Genomic DNA, 19,329 nt, shown 5'->3' on the forward strand with positions numbered 1-19,329 from the left:
GACGGGCTGTTGGTGGCTCACTTGCTCGTGGGGCCCCGACCTCTGCATCAGCAACCTCCCGGTCCTCAGGTCCGCCAGCCAGTTCCAGGGCCCTTTCCTCGTGTACGGTCAGTGGCCTCTCATCAGCGGGCCCTCCTCCAGTCCTCACATGCTCCCTATTGTTGTGTGCGCGCTTCTCCTGTGGGGGGGGGGGGTGGTGGCAGGGGTAAAAGGCAACAGTGTTAGGCAGGTATATGAATGCACGCCATCGGTTGCGCGTGCATTGCAGAGGTTAAGGTTAGGGCTGGATTCACTTGGGGATATGGGGGATATGGGGGAGGGGGGATATGGAGGAGGGGGGGATATGGGGGAGGGGGGGATATGGGGGAGGGGGGGATATGGGGAGGGGGGATATGGGGGATATGGGGGAGGGGGGATATGGGGAGGGGGGGATATGGGGGAGGGGGATATGGGGGAGGGGGGGATATGGGGGAGGGGGGATATGGGGGATATGGGGGAGGGGGGATATGGGGGAGGGGGGATATGGGGGATATGGGGGAGGGGGGATATGGGGGATATGGGGGAGGGGGGATATGGGGAGGGGGGTTATGGGGGAGGGGGGATATGGGGGATATGGGGGAGGGGGGATATGGGGGATATGGGGAGGGGGGGGATATGGGGGATATGGGGGGAGGCTCACCCTGCCTGCTCTGACGAGGTCGTTCACCTTCTTGTGGCACTGGGTGCCTGTCCGTGGTGTTAGGGGCCACAGCGGTGACGGCCTCTGCCACCTCCCTCCACAGACGCCGGCTGTGGCGTGGGGCAACTCTGCAGCCGTGCCCGGGATACAGGGCGTCCCTCCTCTGCTCCACCGCATCCAGGAGCGCCTCCACATCGCGTGACTCGAACCTCGAGGCTGAGCGACGACCAGCCATCAAGTCGGGTGTTGCGGTCGGGTGTTCCGGTCGAGTGGGGGGGAGCTGCGCGGCCTTATGAGCCGTCACGCCATGCAGCGCGTATGACGCTGCACGGCGTGAACCACTGCGCAAGCGCGGATCCCGTTACGTCGCTGCTAGCCCATTTCGGGCCGCAGACTAACGGCCCATTTTTATGACGTGACGCAAGTGGGATTTGCGCCGTTTTTTGCGCCGATCGGCGGAGTTTCCGCCGATAACGGAGAATTTCGCCCCTGGTCACCCTGTTAATTAATTAATTTGTCTATTTTGAACCTTCCGGATTATTTAAAATGCTCCTTTTGCATTATTTTCAGACTCATAAATTAAGCCCTTGATCATTCCTCTGACTCTGCCCAACCCACCCTTTTAGAGGAAGGTTACAGGCCCATGCTCAGGAGCAGGCCTACTGGCCACTGTCATCCTTCCAAAATGGCAAGCTTCTTCAATGACAGCACTCAAATTAGGAGTGTGGCACAGCAAGTACATTTAAATTAAACATGGCCATCCCATTGGATCAAGTCTCCTGTGGACAAGATCGGTTAGAAACTGCAATCAAATTGCTCACTGCCCACCTGATGTATCAAGGTGGATAGTGAGAGCAGAGTACTGAATTTCAATTAAGGTAACTATGATGGTATGAGCCATGAGTTGGCTATGGTGGACTGGGAAATATTACTGAGAGGAAGGACAGTGGACAGGCAATGGCACGCATTCAAGGAACGAGTAGGTGAACTCCAAATGTTGTTTATTCTTATTTGGGGCAAGAGTAGAAAGTGAACTGTGGCCAAACCATGGCTTACAAGGGAAATCAGTATAAGGTTCAAAGAGGAGGCATACAAATTAGCAAGAAATAGCAATAGACCTGAGGATTGGGAACAGTTTAAAATTCAGCAAAGGCAGACCAAGGGATTGATTGAGAAGGGGAAAATAAAATATGAAAATAAGCTAGCAGGGAACGCAAAAACTGACTGTAAAAGTTTCTACAGGTATGTAAAAAGAAAAAGATTTATAAAAACGAATGTCGGCCCCTTACAGTCAGAAACGGGGGAATTCATAACAGGGATTAAAGGAATGGCTGAGGAACTAAATTCATACTTCACTTCTGACTTCACAAAAGAAGACATGAATAATGTATCAGAAGTTCTGAAAAACACAAATTGCAGTGAGGAGTTGAAGGAAATTACTATTCAGAGAAATATTTTGGGGAAATTAATGGGATTGAAGGCGGATAAATCACCAGGGCCTGTTAATCTTCATCCCAGAGTACTTAAGGAAGTGGCCCTAGAAATATTAGATCCATTGGTGGTCATTGTCCAAAATTGTTTGGACTCTGGAATGGTTCCTACAGATTGGAGGGTAGCTAATATAACCCTGCTATTTAAAAAGGGAGGTGGAGAGAAAACAGGGAACTAGAGACCAGAAAGTCCAATATCGGTAGTAGGGAAGTTGCTCGAGTCCATTAGGATTTGTAGGACTGAGGTGAGGAGAGATTTCTTCACCTAGTGAGTTGTGAATCTGTGGAATTCACTGCCACAAAAAATAGTTGAGGCCAAAACATTGTATAATTTCAAGAAGGAATTAGACACAACTCTTGGGGCTAAAGGGATCAAGGGGTATGGAGGTGGGATCAGGGTATCAGCCATGTTCATAATGAATGCAGAGCAGGCTCGAAGGTGGATCTCTTCACTGGGCTGTTAAGTCCCCTGACATTCCAGGTGACTATCCTGATGGGGAGGTTTTGGCCCCCCACTCCAGTGGGATCAACCATACTTAATTGGTGGACACGAGGTTTCCCTTTGTTAGGGGACCGTTCAAGATGACTTTGGGCACTGTTCTCCCCATGAGGTTGGGTCCCTGCACTGCGGGGTTTCCCTTTGTCCAGGGGGTACCTAACATGGCCACCAACTGTGAGTACGGCATGTGGGTGAGACCCTGCATTCCAGGGTTTCCCTTTTTTCGGGACCCTCCAAAGTGGTTGCTTGCAGCACCATTTTGTTTCAAGTCGCCACGTGTGGCCTGTTGTAGCCAGCCTAATGCCCTCAGGTTTTCTTTAGCTGTCTCTCCCTTGTACTGTTTTCATCCCCCGTCTTCATGCCCCCCCTACCCTGTAGCTGCTCCTCCCTTTCTCCCCCCCCCCCCCCCCCCCCGTTTCTTCCCCTAGTTGTCCCACTATTCCCAGTGTCTGCTTCCAAATGGCCAGACGCTTTTATACTTGCAGGAGATACGCCGCGGCCTTTCTCTCCTGCACGCTTCCTGGAGCTAGCTACCTCACTAGTGTGGTGGCCCTTCCCGGGGCTAGTTGTGCATCCTCCTGTCACCCGACCCCTGAGCTGCTTGTTTACCATTCCCCTCACCTTCTCCTAAGCTTTGCTGCCCTCGTTCCTGTCACAATATGTGGATATTGTAAGGAACATTATGGGTGATGTAATGTTACTACTCTAGTCACTAGATGCATAGAGCAACCATATAAATATCACATGCCTCCTTGACGTTTGGGAGAGAATGGAAGGGAGCCAGATTGAGTAAATGTGAGATAGTTTAGCTGAAAGAATAGTTTAGCATAGTAGAAACTTAGTGTATTCTTTACTTATCTAATCCATTAGCAAATGTTTCTAATTAAGTGTAGTGTAATAAAATAGCTTTGTTTGTTAAACATTGCTTGCTGTTCTTTGTCAACACTACAACCTTCACCATCCTGAAGAACAATACAAAGAACACAACCGTTCCTACCTTCATCTCTTTCATCTCTCATCCCCATAACGAGGCAGTACAATCCCACGCAATTGGTCAATATGGTGATGGTTCACAGTTGCCAGTGCAGAATGTTAAAAGTAAACATTAAGCATGAAGAGTCTTTTCATCACTGTCCCCACTGTCGCTTCTCTAGTCCGTTCTCCGAGACAAACTTGTCTGCATCCACAGGGGCATGAAGGAGTGCTCCCTGCCTTGGAACGTGACCCAGAACTTGGCTGGTTACAGCATCCCAAACCTTACCTCGTTTTTGTACAGTGCGGCCTTTGCCCTACTAAATTCGGCCCAGCACTTGGCCAGGTTGGCTCCAATGTCCTGATAAATCTGAATCCGGTGGCCTTCCCAGTTGCAGCAGCATTTGGTTCGCCCCACCCAGCGCAGGATCCATTCCCAGTCCAGGTACCGGTGCATCTTGGCAGTTATCGCCCGTGGCTGTTCCCTAGGTTTGGGATTTGGGCAAAGTGACTGGTGGGTGTTGTCGATTTCTGGTGGATCCCTTCCCACCAGGTTGCCCAGCATTTGGGTCACAAAATCGGTGGGGTTCCTCCTTTGATCCCCTCTGGTAGACCCACAATTGGTAGGTTTTGACGACTCGACCGGTTTTCCTGGTCCTCGATTTTCTTTTTCAAATTCCCCTGAGTCGCGACCAGCCTTGTCACCTCCTACTCCAGGGTGCTGATCCGGTCGCCCTGGTCTGATGCAGCTTTTTCCAGCTCCTTGATCGTTTCCTCCTGGGCTTCCAGTCACCTTTCCGCCTTATCCAGGGCCACCTGCATGGTCGCCATAGCTTTGGCAACCGCATCCTTCACCGCAACTTGAATGTCCGCTTTTGTCTCTTCCCGATGCTCTTTCAATTCTCTTGAGAGAAACATTCTCCACCCATCCCCTGGTGTGGGGTTTCTCGTGCGATGGGTTGGTCCCTCTCTCTCTGGCGAAGCCCGAATTTCACCGCCTCATGCATCGTTTGGCTCGGTCATTGGCTTGACCAGGCTTTTTCCGCTCCTGGTTTCCATATGCCTTCTGGAGAGGTGGCTATTTGGCATTTTTTCCTTCTTGTCGTGTAGTGGTGCGTGGATGTTTTTTGGTGTTAGCGGGTGTTTTTCGGGCACAAAGAGTTTTCAGGAGAACCACCTGATGTGCAACTTCTCAGCACATCCCCATAACCGGAAGTCCTCTGAAGAGAAATCCACAGACATTCATTTGAGGTTCCGGTTGGAGAGTGTATTTGGCCACAGCCATCTTGTGTGTTTAAAGGGATGTTGGATCACTGAGACCGTTGTAGCTTAAGATGTACTTTATAATCAACGTTAATCTTAAAATCTGTGTGTATTTGTTAAGCTAAGGGTGGAGCAAAGGGGTATTGTATCATAATCCAATCCTTTCATGTTTAATAAATTGTTTTTTCTTGTTAAAACTAATTAGCGATCCTATGACTCTGTTCCTCCATATTTTATTTTTAAAAGTAAAAGTTTTGGTCTTTTGAGCCAGGGTTCCATTCTGGAACCTTCCTGCCCAGTTATAACATTAACTGGGATCGGAACATTAGTTCATTTGCGTTTGGTGGTTTGATTGGCATAGGAATTATTTCCAGGGTAACTCTCTGTCCTTCAAAAAGCACCATGGTATCTTCAAGACTCATTTACAACTGTGGACCAAGCTTGAGTTTCATATGTAATTCAAAGGACAGCACCTCTGACAATGCAGCACTTCCTCACTGATTATGAGATCAAGACTTGATGAAGGGTTTGAACTTACAGCCCTCTGAGTCAGCGAAGAAAGTGCTGCCAACAGAGCTGCACTGACACTGCTGAAACTTCAAATAACTTGCTGATGATTGCCAGCTGAGAAGTGTTTATTCCTTTTCTGTAGGTCTAAAATATATGTCTAATGTGATCGTTGGATTGGTAACATCTGGTTCGTTGACTTTTCTTGTTTGCACCATTTAGCAGGCATTCAGCCTATAGATGCGATGTCACGAGGCGGATCTTCTGCATCAAAGGACCATTTGCTTTTCAGGGGAGCCTATTGGCAATATTTTTAAAATAAAATTTAGAGTACCCAATTATTTTTTTCTCCAATTAAGGGGCAATTTAGCGTGGCCAATCCACCAAACCTGCACATCTTTGGGTTGTGGGGGCGAAACCTATGCAGAAATGTGGAGAATGTGCAAACTCCACCAGGACAGTGGCCCAGGGCCGGGATTCGAACCCGGGTCCTCACCGCCGCAATCCCAGTGCTAACCACTGCGCCACATGCCGCCCTGCCTATTGGCAATATTAAGTGGTGTAGAAAAGATGAATTCAAAGGCTGAAAATTATGGCTGCGTAGTGTCCCTGGAGCAGGGGCCATGAAAGCCAGAGTCCTTTAAAATGACAGGACTTCTGGCACTGGCCCATGCTGGGAAAGGTGTTAGCATAACGCTGCATTTCTGAGCCAGGACCTTTAACAGTCGACGGATCATGACATCAAACAACCTCTTTGGCTGAATTAATTCACTTTCTGCTAATTTGGCCACGTAGGTCCAACCAATACCATGGGCAGGATTCTTCATCCCGCCAGACCAGTTTACCGGCGCGGTGCGCACCCCTACAGCGGGATTCTCCGTTCCACCAGCCGGCCAATGGAGTTTCCCATTGAAAAATGAAATGAAAATCGCTTATTGTCACAAGTAGGCTTCAAATGAAGTTACTGCGAAAAGCCCCTAGTCACCACATTCCGGCGCCTGTTAGGGGAGGCTGTTACGGGAATTGAACCGTGCTGCTGGCCTGCCTTGGTCTGCTTTCAAAGCCAGCGATTTAGCCCTGTGCTAAACAGCCCCCATTGTGGCCATCCCACACCATCAGGAAACCTGCAGGCGTGGCTGCACCTTTAGCGAAGTGGGGGATCCTGCCGACAGAGAATCCCGCAGCATTGACTACAGCTCCGCTTTCAACACCATAATCCCATCCAAGCTCATATCAAAGCTCCAAAACCTAGGACTTGGCTCCCCACTCGGCAACTGGATCCTCGATTTTCTGACCAACAGACCACAATCAGTAAGAATGAACAACAACATCTCCTCCACAATAGTCCTCAACACCGGGGCCCCGCAAGGCTGCGCACTTTGCCCCCGACTCTACTCCCTGTACACACACGACTGCGTGGCAAAATTTGGTCCCAACTCCATCTACAAATTTGCTGTCGATACGACCGTAGTGGGCCGGATTTCGAATAACGACGAGTCGGAATACAGGCGGGAGATAGAGACCCTAGTGGAGTGGTGTAGCGACAACAATCTCTCCCTCAATGCCAGCAAAACTAAAGAGCTGGTCATTAACTTCAGGAAGCAAAGTACTGAACACACCCCTGTCAGCATCAACGGGGCCGAGGTGGAGATGGTTAGCAGTTTCAAATTCCTAGGGGTGCACATCTCCAAAAATCTGTCCTGGTCCACCCATGTCGACGCTACCACCAAGAAAGCACAACAGCGCCTATACTTCCTCAGGAAACTAAGGAAATTTGGCATGTCCACATTAACCCTTACGAACTTTTACAGATGCACCATAGAAAGCATCCTATCTAGCTGCATCACAGCCTGGTATGGCAACTGCTCGGCCCAGGACCGCAAGAAACTTCAGAGAGTCGTAAACACCACCCAGTCCATCACACGAACCTGCCTCCCATCCATTGACTCCATCTACACCTCCCGCTGCCTGGGGAAAGCGGGCAGCATAATCAAAGATCCCTCCCACCCGGCTTACTCACTCTTCCAACTTCTTCCATCGGGCAGGAGATACAGAAGTCTGAGAACACGCACGAACAGACTCAAAAACAGCTTCTTTCCCACTGTCACCAGACTCCTAAATGACCCTCTTATGGGCTGACCTCATTAACACTACACCCTGTATGCTTCATCCGATGCCAGTGCTTATGTAGTTACATTGTATATGTTGTGTTGCCCTATTGTGTATTTTCTTTTATTCCCTTTTCTTCCCATGTATTTAATGATCTGTTGAGCTGCTCGCAGAAAAATACTTTTCACTGTACCTCGGTACACGTGACAATAAACAAATCCAATCCAATCCAATCCAATCCATGTCTTAATCAGTCACAGCTAAACACACATTCAGCTGCACTCATACTATTTATAGGGCCTGCCTTCCAACTCATATGTGTGGTGCTTTTGACTTTGTTTTACTCTTTCAAAGTCTGAGGACATACTGGGTGGGATCCTCCGTCCCGCCGCACCTGTTTTCTGGTGCGGCATGTCCCCGCGGCAGTGGGCTTCTCCGTTCCTGCAGTCAGCCAATGGACTTTCCAATTGTGGGCACCCCCACACCTTTGGGAAATTCACGGGCGTGAGTGCACTGCTGGCAAAATGGAGGATCTCGCTGATGGAGAAGCCAGCCCACTGTGTCTCAGGAGTTTCAGTGACTTGCTGCTTTAGAAAAAGACCGTTGCTTCATCCTGACAGTCAGGTCAGAGGGCATTTGTGACCTATCCACAGGAAGATTACTACAGTTATGGAGGCTGGAGTTACAGTCCCACTTGACCTGATCCTACACAGTGAGGAGGAGGAGGGCTCTCCACTGACAACCACCACCTCAACCAGAAGCAATGCTTTATGCACCAAGGGAATTTTCCCCTCCCCCAACCAATCACAGTGTCAACTCCTTCAGCAGGAGATGCACCGCCACATCAGGGTGAGGCGGGAACTGCCAATAGCCTTCAAGGTAACCACCACTCGATGCAACCTGCATCCTTTGGATACAACGGTGCAAATGTTTTCCAATTTATTGTCCACCACTGCATGTGAGAGGTGACTGAATGTACTGCTGGGGAAGAGACGTCATGATTTTCCCTCAGGAGTAGTGGACATGTGGCTTTGTCAGGGTAATGGGAATCCCAATGGTACAGGGATCCACCAATTGCACACATGTAGCTCTGTGAGCCCCACAGGTAAATGGACGTGTGGGAAACACACAGTTTTCTACTCTATTAACATGCAGTTGGTGTGCAACCATGCCCAGACCATCAATCAGGTGAATGACCACTATCCATTATCAGTTACGATACATCTACCGTTCTTCTCAGGTCATCAGGAAGAACCAGAGGCCGATTGCTTAAAAACGAGGTAGACCCATCCCCTTTACGCATGGCTAATAACCCCCTTTCCTACGCCCATTCACACAAGAACAGTGTGCCTTCAATGAAAGCCAGGCTGTCACCAGGGACATTGTGAAGCAGGTGATTGTATTCTCAAGCAATGGTTTCTCTGCCTGGACCAACTTGCAGTTGGTGGAATCTCTAAAATACTTGTCAGAGCATGTCTCTATATGGATGATGGCTACTGCATCCTCCACAACATCACTGAGATGAACGTGAAGCCCTTCCATCAGGCATACAAGAGAAGGAAGAGGAAAGGGAAGAGGTGGAAAGGAATGGAGGTGGTGTACAGAACCCCTTCACTTCAATTGTATGGTCCATGAGTGTCTCCATTACCCCATCACCACCATTATTCAACAATTCCCCATCTTCCTGTCCACCTGCTATTGTCCCTCACCAATGCTCTCTTGGGCAAATTCCTGCAATAGAATTCACCAACTAAAAACATTCCACAATGGTTTACCCAACAGTGACTTTATCCAATTATACAAAACTCAACTATGCACCCTTATGTTTTCCATTAGTACCTGTCTTGTAGGTTTTCTCACCTGTCCTAATGTTCTCAAGCAGTGATACCTCAGTGAGTGCAGCATGGTTGGTGAAAGGCTGCTGACTTTCAATGATAGAGATTGTAAGTGGCCTTGCAGGATGTCCTGGAGCAGCTCTGGACCTCGAGGGCCTTGCTTCAGGGCTGCACCACCTCAGCACTAGTGGCAACAGTCTGGGCTGGCTGGCTGGCTGACAGACAATAGCAAGCAGCCAAACAGAATGGAAGTTGTGGGAGCTTGGAAGCTCTCATCCTGAGCGAGAGCAGTACGTTTGGGCCCCATGGAGCCACTGCCGCCCCTCTTGGGCATTACCTGAACAATTCCAGTAATCTGTTGGATGACAGATTGCCTGCCTGCTATGAGAACCTGCAAACCCTTTCAGGACTGTGATCCACTACTACGATTGTGGCAGTCTGAGTTTGCATGGCACCAAGTATGGATCTCATGATCCCCATCTGAACTACCACTGCAGCTGAGATGTTGCGGTCTTGCCTGCACTACAATGGAAGCTAAGACATTAGCCACCAGACACTGCATCATGGCAGAGTCTGCAAGTGCTACCACAGAGCTGGCCATCGCTTCCACAATGAAAAGGGTGGGCTCCAACTCTGCGTGAAACCCTGTACCAAGTTAGTGCTGGGTTTCTACGCACCAACGCAATGACAAGCGGCAGTCTGCCAAGCCTACCAATGTACCAAGCATCTGAGTGTGCAGACCCATGGCCGTTCTCCTGTGCGCATCCAAATCAAATACTTCATCCGGGTCCTGTGTAGCAGAACTCAGCTGTGTCTTCACCCTCCAGTGAGCTGGCAGCCAAAGTGTTCTTTTCCTTCAGGCTTGGCTGCAGCCCACTCATGCCCAGTGATTCATCACATGCTGATGCTGACTCTTTATTACCCTCTAAGATACACGCTGTGCCAGTATTCAAATATGTCGCTGCAAGTGACAGATCATGTGATGGTGCTTCTTCTTCTTTAGTGTCTGTAGCAGCTCTCGCCCCTCCTCATGAGGCTGCAGTAGAGGTGTGGCTATCTAAAAGCAGCAAAATCGGAACGAGAGCATTTGGGTGAGAAAGTGTGGGGGTTGGAAAGAAAGAGGTCCATCGTCACACCATCAGCAGCTTTCAGTTCATGTCAGCAAGCAGGACAAGGGTCAGGTGGGAGCTGAGAAGGGGCAGATAGCAGGAATTTTCTGTCATCTTTCATGTTCTCAGTATCATGAATGCCACATACACTTGATGTGGAGATGCCGGCATTGGACTGGGGTGAGCACAGTAAGAAGACTAGGGCTGTAAGACTTCTTACTGTGCCACATACACTGTTTCAGCTGTTCTCTTAATACAGTGCACCCCTCCTCTGAATGGCTTATGTGAGGCAGGTGAAGGTGTCACCCTTTGGTTCTGCTCTATTCCCCGTGGCTGTGTGTCATATTATTCTGCAAGCGAATGTGAGGAATGAGTCTGTTGCTAGATGCTTTGTTGGGGTGCCTTTGCTAGCTGAATAGCTAGAGCTATGTGGGTAGGGAGCAGCACGGTGGCGCAGTGGGTTAGCCCTGCTGCCTCATGGCGCTGAGGTCCCAGGTTCGATCACGGCTCTGGGTCACTGTCCGTGTGGAGTTTCCACATTCTCTCCGTGTTTGCGTGGGTTTCGCCCCCACAACCCAAAAATGTGCAGGGTAGGTGGATTGGCCATGTTAAATTGCCCCTTAATTGGATAAAATGAATTGGGTACTCTAAATTTTTTTTTAAAGAACTATGTGGGTACTGTGAGAAGTACTTGCCCGAAAGTGAGGTGGGGTATCTGGATTTTAGCCTTGACTGTTGGGAATTACTAATGGCTGAGTGATGAGGGCTATGTTACAATAAGCTGCTTGAAAGGTTGGTGGTAAGAATTGTCATTCGAAGATGGATTCACTGATCTCGACCACCTGTTTGAGGTGATTGAATTTCTTCCAGTACTACTGTCTTTGAGGGGTGCAAGTGGGCTGAATTATTTGCTAGCTAAGCATGCTGCTGGACCACTGGTGAGCATTCTGCCAGCAGGCTAGGTTCATGCTTGGCTGAATGTCATCGTCATTCAAAGTTTGCATGCTGTCTAACTCAATGGGACCAGGCATGGGTTAATCATGAATTGTGACGCTGATATCAGAAAACTGAAGCAATCTAATTTTTAGCCCTGAGCTACCAGTTAGGGCATGAACCATAGTTTCAAACTGATGAAAGGAATACGAGGACTGGTGTCACACAAAGGGTGATTAGCAGTTGGAATGGATTTCAGAGTAGATAAAGAACTCTGGAATCAATTTTAAAATATATTTCGATGCCAAGATTTGTAGGGACATTTTGGGTGGGAAAAATGACCCTCCACATCTGCACCAATCTTACGATCGCTCAGGGAGTAGAAAGCTCTGGTGAGAAAGTTCACGTTGTGTATAAAGCAGTAAGAAGTCTTACAACACCAGGTTAAAGTCCAACAGGTTTGTTTCGGTGTCACTAGTTTTCGGAGCGCTGCTCCTTCCTCAGGTGAATGAAGAGGAATGTTCCAGAAACATTTCTATAGACAGATTTAAAGATGCCAGACAATGCTTGCAATCCGAGCATTAGCAGGTGATTAAATCTTTACAGATCCAGAGGTGGGGTAACCCCAGGTTAAAGAGGTGTGAATTGTGTCAAGCCAGGGCAGTTGGTAGGATTTCGCAGGCCAGATGGTGAGTTTCTGCTCGGCGATTCTGTGTTGTCGCGCGTCCTGAAGGCCGCCTTGGAGAACGCTTACCCGGAGATCAGAGGCTGAATGCCCTTGACTGCTGAAGTGTTCCCCGACTGGAAGGGAACATTCCTGCCTGGTGATTGTCGCGCGATGTCCGTTCATTCGTTGTCGCAGCGTCTGCATGGTCTCGCCAATGTACCACGCTTCGGGGCATCCTTTCCTGCAGCGTATGAGTGTATAAAGCTAGAGGTTGCACCACTAAAAAGGTGCTTGCCACAACACTCAGGCTATCACATTAATTTCGTCTTGCATTGGATTTAAAAAGTTAACAAGGAAGGTGGTTGAAAAATAACATTACTTTTCCTTGACCACAGTAATTCCACATTTATATTTGGCCCAGATTAAGAGGACATTTTGGAGACAAATAAATCCTCAATGACCGTGATCATGCACTCCCTAACATTTTTGTTCTAATCCCTCAGGAAGCTTGCCTGAAAGAGCTTTTGTACTACTTGTGTAGGATTTGCCAAATGAACTACAGGACTAGTTGAACTTCTCAATATGGTTATGCCTCTTAAATTGAAAAGCAGTTCTTGTTTTTGATAGGAAGGATGAATATATACTTTTTCAAAGGTTGTTTTCTAAATTTTTATTTTTTTAAGCAGCAATTCTCTTCTTGTTGTGTTTGTCCTGAATATATTTAGAGGAAAACACCCCTGAGGCTTTTCTATTAATAGCACGTTCCAGCTGTCTTTCCTCATTGAAAAGTGTGATTTTGGCTGGGCAGCACGGTAGCCTTGTGGATAGCACAATTGCTTCACAGCTCCAGGGTCCCAGGTTCGATTCCGGCTTGGGTCACTGTCTGTGTGGAGTCTGCACATCCTCCCCGTGTGTGCGTGGGTTTCCTCCGGGTGCTCCGGTTTCCTCCCACAGTCCAAAGATGTGCAGGTTAGGTGGATTGGCCATGATAAATTGCCCTTTGTGTCCAAAATTGCCCTTAGTGTTGGGTGGGGTTACTGGGTTATGGGGATAGGGTGGAGGTGTTGACCTTGGGTAGGGTGCTCTTTCCAAGAGCTGGTGCAGACTCGATGGGCCAAATGGCCTCCTTCTGCTCTGTAAATTCTATGATAATCTATGATGATTTGTGTTCACCACTTTCAAGCCAGAACTTCAAGGGTTGATTTTAACCTTTCTCCCCCACTAGAAAATCAGACGGGCGGCTACAGTGATGTTCCTCATCCGATTCCATTACCTACACACGGGTTGTGATTTACATCTGTGAGTGGTGCTGCTTTAATAGGGGGATCAGACTCCAATGGCCACATTTGGGTCTCACTGCAATTTTAATCAAGGCCTTTAATGGGGAGGCTGTCCTAGGATCTGGTGGCAAACAGAGCTAGGATCCAGCGATAACGAGGAAATAAATGTATTTTTAGTTTTTTTTTAATTCCTTGGAGGACACATTGTGCTTCCCCTACCCTAAGCTTCACTCCCTGCCCCCACTCCCTGACAAGACCCTCCTGATCCCACTGCCCCCAAAGGACTTACATAACTGCTGGAGACTATTCCCAAGAATCCTTGGCAGCAACCTACTGCCACCTGGAATCCCACTCCCATCTGTTTGCCAGTTAACACTTGCAGCCAATTTTGGATGAGAGGCTGACTATGCAGATAAGGTCCAGGTGTTAAAATCTCTTGGGCCATCTCACTGAGGGTTAGAAGAAGCGGGGGGGGACGGGGACGGGGACGGGGGGGGGGGACGTGCGGTTGGGAGTTAGACCATGCCTCCACGACTTCCGCTGAGAGAAAACCTAGCCTTAAGCTTTAACTCTCACACCCTCAATGGCTCAGCTAATTCAACCTATTATCCCTTCAAACCTTTTTCCTTACATCCACCTATACAATATAAACTTCAGTGTTGATGCAGGATTAATGCCTCAGTCACTAATCCTGGAAAGGAACTCTCTGGCCTCAAAACACCATGTACAAAAAGTTTCTCCTGCTCGCAGTTGTATATCTCTTACATTCAATCCTGTACCTTTGGCCCCTCATTCACGACCCTTTTAACTATTGCAAACAGTCTGTTTCTATCTGTGCGCTCGGATAATTTTATAATTTTAAACACTTCTTTCATATTGCCCCATAATTTGCACTGTTGTAATGAAAAAGTCCCAATTGTTCAAGTATTTCTTCATCTTTATCCTAGTGACATAGCGCTCTCTAAAGTTGCAATGTTTTCTTTCCTGTGGAGTCCAATACTCCATATGAGGTCTTAGAAATAGCTTCATTATTATCTCTTAGATTTTATATTCTGTAACTCACGATGATTTCTATTAGCTTTTTTATTATTGCTTTGGGGTTTGGTTTGACAAGAATATTTCCTGCTCTTTTCAAAATAAATGAAGACCCATTTTCAATCTACCCCTTGATGTTTACACTACTAATTGCATCATTACGTGAAAAGAAAACATTTACAGCACTGGAAAAGAGGAGTGGAGTAGGACTAATTGGGTAACTTTCAAAGAGCTGGCACAGGCAATGATGGGGCGAATGGCTTTCTTCTCTGCTCTATGATTTTATGATTCAACTCCGGCCCCTTCCCTTCCAAGTGGAATATTTGTAGACCACACAAAAAAAAGAAGAGGTCTACAAGTCTGCTGCTGGGGTACGCGGATAAGATTTACTGATGTAAATGCTGCAAATCGACCTAGTTCATGGTCACTCACTATCTGAGTCATACTGTCCAAACTAAGACAGCTCCAATGTAAAAGAGAACCCTGCTTCAAATACTTAGCAGGGTTGTGATCCGAGCTGAGAAAATAAATGACTTTTGCTATCCCCAGCTTGGGTTGAAAGCTAGAGGCCCAAGAGAAAAGCAGGGTGCGATTTGTACTTGTCACTTCTTGTATTATTCCCAAGAAAGCTTACCTGTAACAGCCGAGAGGAATGGGCACTAGGTGATGAAACTCTAAAACTGCAATTTTTTACACGTCTTTCGGAGAGAAAGTCTCAGACTTACTGAGATGAGTGGAGGAGGAAGGATGTTTGTTTCAAAGGACTCCGATATAAGCTGGTGGCAATGCAAATGCCTGCTGCAGGATCATAATGATATTCTCCTTTTCTTATATACTTTCTCCAAACCATATCATGAAGCCTTTAAATCACTCTGTTCTGAAAATCATATTTGAACTCTGCTCCTCAACAACTCCTCTTGAACTCTCTTTCTATTTTACTCGGAGTCTAACTATGTGGGAATAAGAAATTGAAGAACCAGGTCCAATAAATCTGAAACAAAAATAGGTTGTATGAGAACAAAACAGAAGGTCTGCCAGCATCTGTGGAGAGAGAAACAAAGTTAATGTTTTGAGTCCTTATGACTGCCAACAATAGGTGTTGTCATTAACTCAACATCCTCCATTTAGCTTTGTTGGCTAGATAGGTGGTTTGTGATACAGAGCGAAGCCAGCAGCAAAGGTTCAATTTCTATACTGGCTGAGGTTATTCATGAAGGCCCTGCCTTGGCAACCTTGCCCCTTGCATGAGGTGTGGTGATCCTCCACCAGTGAGTTCTCCTCCTCGGGAAAGCAGCATTTGGGACTATGGTGAATTAAACTTACCTTTATCTCAATGCATCTGTACACCCATCAGAGAGAATTAATGAGTACACTGGGTAACGCATAGCGCACAGCTGAGCAAGAACACTAGGGCTGGAACTTGGGAGGTTTCATTGTTAAGTGGAAAATCATCTGATAAACTTTGGGATCAATCGCATCGTCCAAGAAAGAGAAAAAAATGAGTTATTTAACTTATTTGTTTTTAAAATGTTTTTATTGAAGTTTTACATTTTATACATTATAATTCAACAAGGGTATGTGCATTGGTTATAATATATACAACATTTTCCTTGATATCGACCCACCCGCCCCCCCCGCTCCTTTTGTTGTTTCAGGGTCTTTTCTTGGGTCACTTATTATACAATGGGCAGTTATCTTCTATTTACAAGTTTGCAGTGCTTTCCCCTTCCCCTCCCTCCTTTGTTGTTTGGCCTCAGCCCCTTCTCCTCCACCACACACCGGGCGGGATTCTCCGAAATGGAGGCAGAGTGGTGCGAAACGGGTGTGGGCACGACCGATTCTGGCCCCTACAGGGGGCCGGCACGGCGCTGGAGCAGTTCACGCCGAACCAGCCTCCCTTCCCGGCGCCAACTGGGCGCCGCGCCAACCCGCGCATACGCAGTGGCGGAGCGCCAACCCACGCATGCGCGGGGGACTTCCTCAACACACCGGCCCCGACGCAACATGGTGCGGGGGGGTTCAGGGGCCGGTCGCGTAACAAAATAGAGCCGGGGCTGGAGAGGCTGGCCCACCGATCGGTGGGCGCCGACCGCGGGCCAGACCCCATCGGAGACCCCCCCCCCCCCCCGGTGAAGGAGCCCCCCTCCTCCCCCCCACAGGCCGCTCCCCGAATCTACGTGCAGAGTTCCCGCCGGCTGCGAGCAGGTGTGGACAGCGCCAGTGGGACTCTGCCCTTTCCGCACGGCCGCTCGGCCCATCGAGGCCGGAGAATCGGCAACCCGGCCGCGGACGGCGGCCCGCGACCGGTACCGCACCAAACACACCGGCGCAAATGGTGCCGATTCTCCACTCCTCGGAGAATCGCGTGCCAGCGTCGGGGCGGCGTGGTGCGGTTGCGGCGATTCTCCGGCCCGGCGTGGGGCTCGGAGAATCCCGCCCCCCATCTCCGGTAAGAACCTGCTCATTCGGGTTCTTGTCAAGTGCGCTCCGAGTTCATTTATTTTTGGTAGGATAGGGGAAGAAATTTGGGCAGAATTCTCTCCTTTTCTTCATCCAATGGGTTTTTCTTGAGGTTTTAAATGGCCACTTGAACCAGCAAATGAAACTGACAAAACCTGGGTGTCTCTTTGGGGGTTCCGTTGCTTGTGGCCTTGCTCTGGGCCCCCTGGTATCTGTTTCATCTGTTTTCCGGCCTTCCCCTCCTCTCTCTCTGACCTCTTTCCCCCTCCCCTCCCTTCCCTGTCTATCCCTTGCAGTTTTGTAGGCACCTGTATGCCACCCCCCTCCCCCCACACTATTGGCTGTTGGCCTCGAACAGATCCTGGAATGGTTGGTGAATGGCTTCTATGCTCACTGGAAGCCATCCTCTGATCCTCAGATAGCGAGTTTGATCTTCTCTGGGTGGAGCAATTTCGACAGGTCTGTCAGCCAGTCTGCAGCCATGGGTGGTGCTGCTGATCACCAGCCGAGCAGGATTCTCCGGCGGGCGATTAGGGAAAGAAAAGCCAGGACATCGGTCCTCTTCCCCATGAATAGTTCTGGCTGGTCCGATACCCCAAAGACTGCCACTTCTGGGGAACGGCTCAACCCTCACCCCCACAACCTTGGACATTGCCTCGAAGAAGGCTGTCCAAAACCCGACAAGTCTGGGGTATGCCCTGAACACGTGGGCATAGTTGGCTGAGCCTCCCTGGCACCGTTCGTATTTGTCCTCCACCTCCGTGAAGAACCTGCTCATTTGGGTACTTGTCAGGTGCGCTCAGAGTTCATTTATTTTTGGTCAGCTAGGGGAGGCAACTTGGGCAGAAAACTCCTATTTTTCTTCATCCAATGGATTTTTCTTGAGGTTTTAAATGACCACTTGAACCAGCAAATGAAACTGACAAAGCCTGGGTTTATTAACATATCTCTTCTCACAATGTAACATCCATAAATACTTGACGAAATGTGAGACTAGCTAATATACTCAAGAGAAGCACAAAGCCTCAGCATTCTGATACAAGACCGGCACAGATAGACTCTGCAGACAGTGTTATCTGCAGCAGTTGCATTTAAATGAATTTCATTTCAAGAAAATCATTCCCAATTAAAATCTATTTATCATGCTGATTTGTAATCTAAGTGTTAAGTATTAGTATGAGTGGTTTAAGGTTTCTTGTTTTGTTTTACTTGGCATGCTTAAGCAGCTTTTTCCTCCACAACTCCGCCCTTTCAATTGACACAGCTGCCGTTGACTATCTGTGGGCCATTCATGTCATTGTTATGCATTTTGTACAAATCTCAATATACTTTTCTCTCGGGCTATAGCTTTAAACCAAACTGAAGATAGCAAAATGCATTTATTTTCCAAGTTTAAATCATAATCCTGCTATTCACCCAGTTGGGGATTTGTAATTACAGCTTCTTTAGCCTCTTTCACATTGCCGCTGCTTCAATTCAATTTAGCTCAGATTCTCACTGAAGCACAACCAAATGCAACATTTACATTAGTAAATCTGATTCCCATTATCCCAGCAACGGGTTTACAGATCCAGTTTATTGTGGGTCCATGAATTTGGTTTTCATAGAATCATAGAATGATATGTCAGAGAAGGAAGCCATTCAACCCATTGACCCTGTGCTAGCTTTTTCAAAGATCTATCTAATTCGTCTCATTCCCCTGTTTTTCCCCCAAAACTAGACAAATGTTCCCCCTTCAAGTATTTCCCAATTTCCTTTGAAAGTTCCTCTTCCACTAACCTGTCAGGCAACGTATTCCGGATCGCAGCTATTTTTTCCCCTCATGTCGCCTCTGGTTCTTTTATCAATTACACTAAATTTGTGCCATCTAGTCGCTGACCCTACTGCCACTGAACACAGTTTTGTCTCCGTTTATTTACTCTATCAAAAACCTTGATGTGTTTTTTTTAATTTAAAGTACCCAATTCATTTTTTCCAATTAAGGGGCAATTCAGCGTGGCCAATCCACCTAACCTGAACATCTTTGGGTTGTGGTGGCGAAACCCACTTTTCGGGCACAGTGTGACCATTAAATCATGCCCTAAGTATTAATATGAAAAGTAATACTGGAGAGTTTTATGGGTCTGAAAGTTGATAAATCCCCTAGGCCTGATGATGTTCATCCCAGAGTGTTGAAAGAGGTGGCTGAACAGATAATTGGTGGAATTTTGAACCTGCGTTAGCCATCAGCTGAAATTATATGTTGGCCTTTATTGCAAGAGGGCTTAAGTACAGGAATAACAATATCTTGCTGTAATTAGTGTGTGTAAAATGCATTGAAGTGTCCGATCAGCCATGATTGTATGAAATGGTGGAGCAGGCTTGATGGGCTGAATGGCCTGCTTCTGTTCCTATGTTCCTAACTGTAAAGAGCTTGATGAGACCCCACCTTGCGTTTTGTGCACAGTTTTTGCCTCTTTTTCCAAGGAAGGATATATTTGCTATAGAAGGA

Source organism: Scyliorhinus torazame, chromosome 5 (assembly GCF_047496885.1).
Source record: "Scyliorhinus torazame isolate Kashiwa2021f chromosome 5, sScyTor2.1, whole genome shotgun sequence".
Lineage (NCBI taxonomy): Eukaryota > Metazoa > Chordata > Chondrichthyes > Carcharhiniformes > Scyliorhinidae > Scyliorhinus > Scyliorhinus torazame.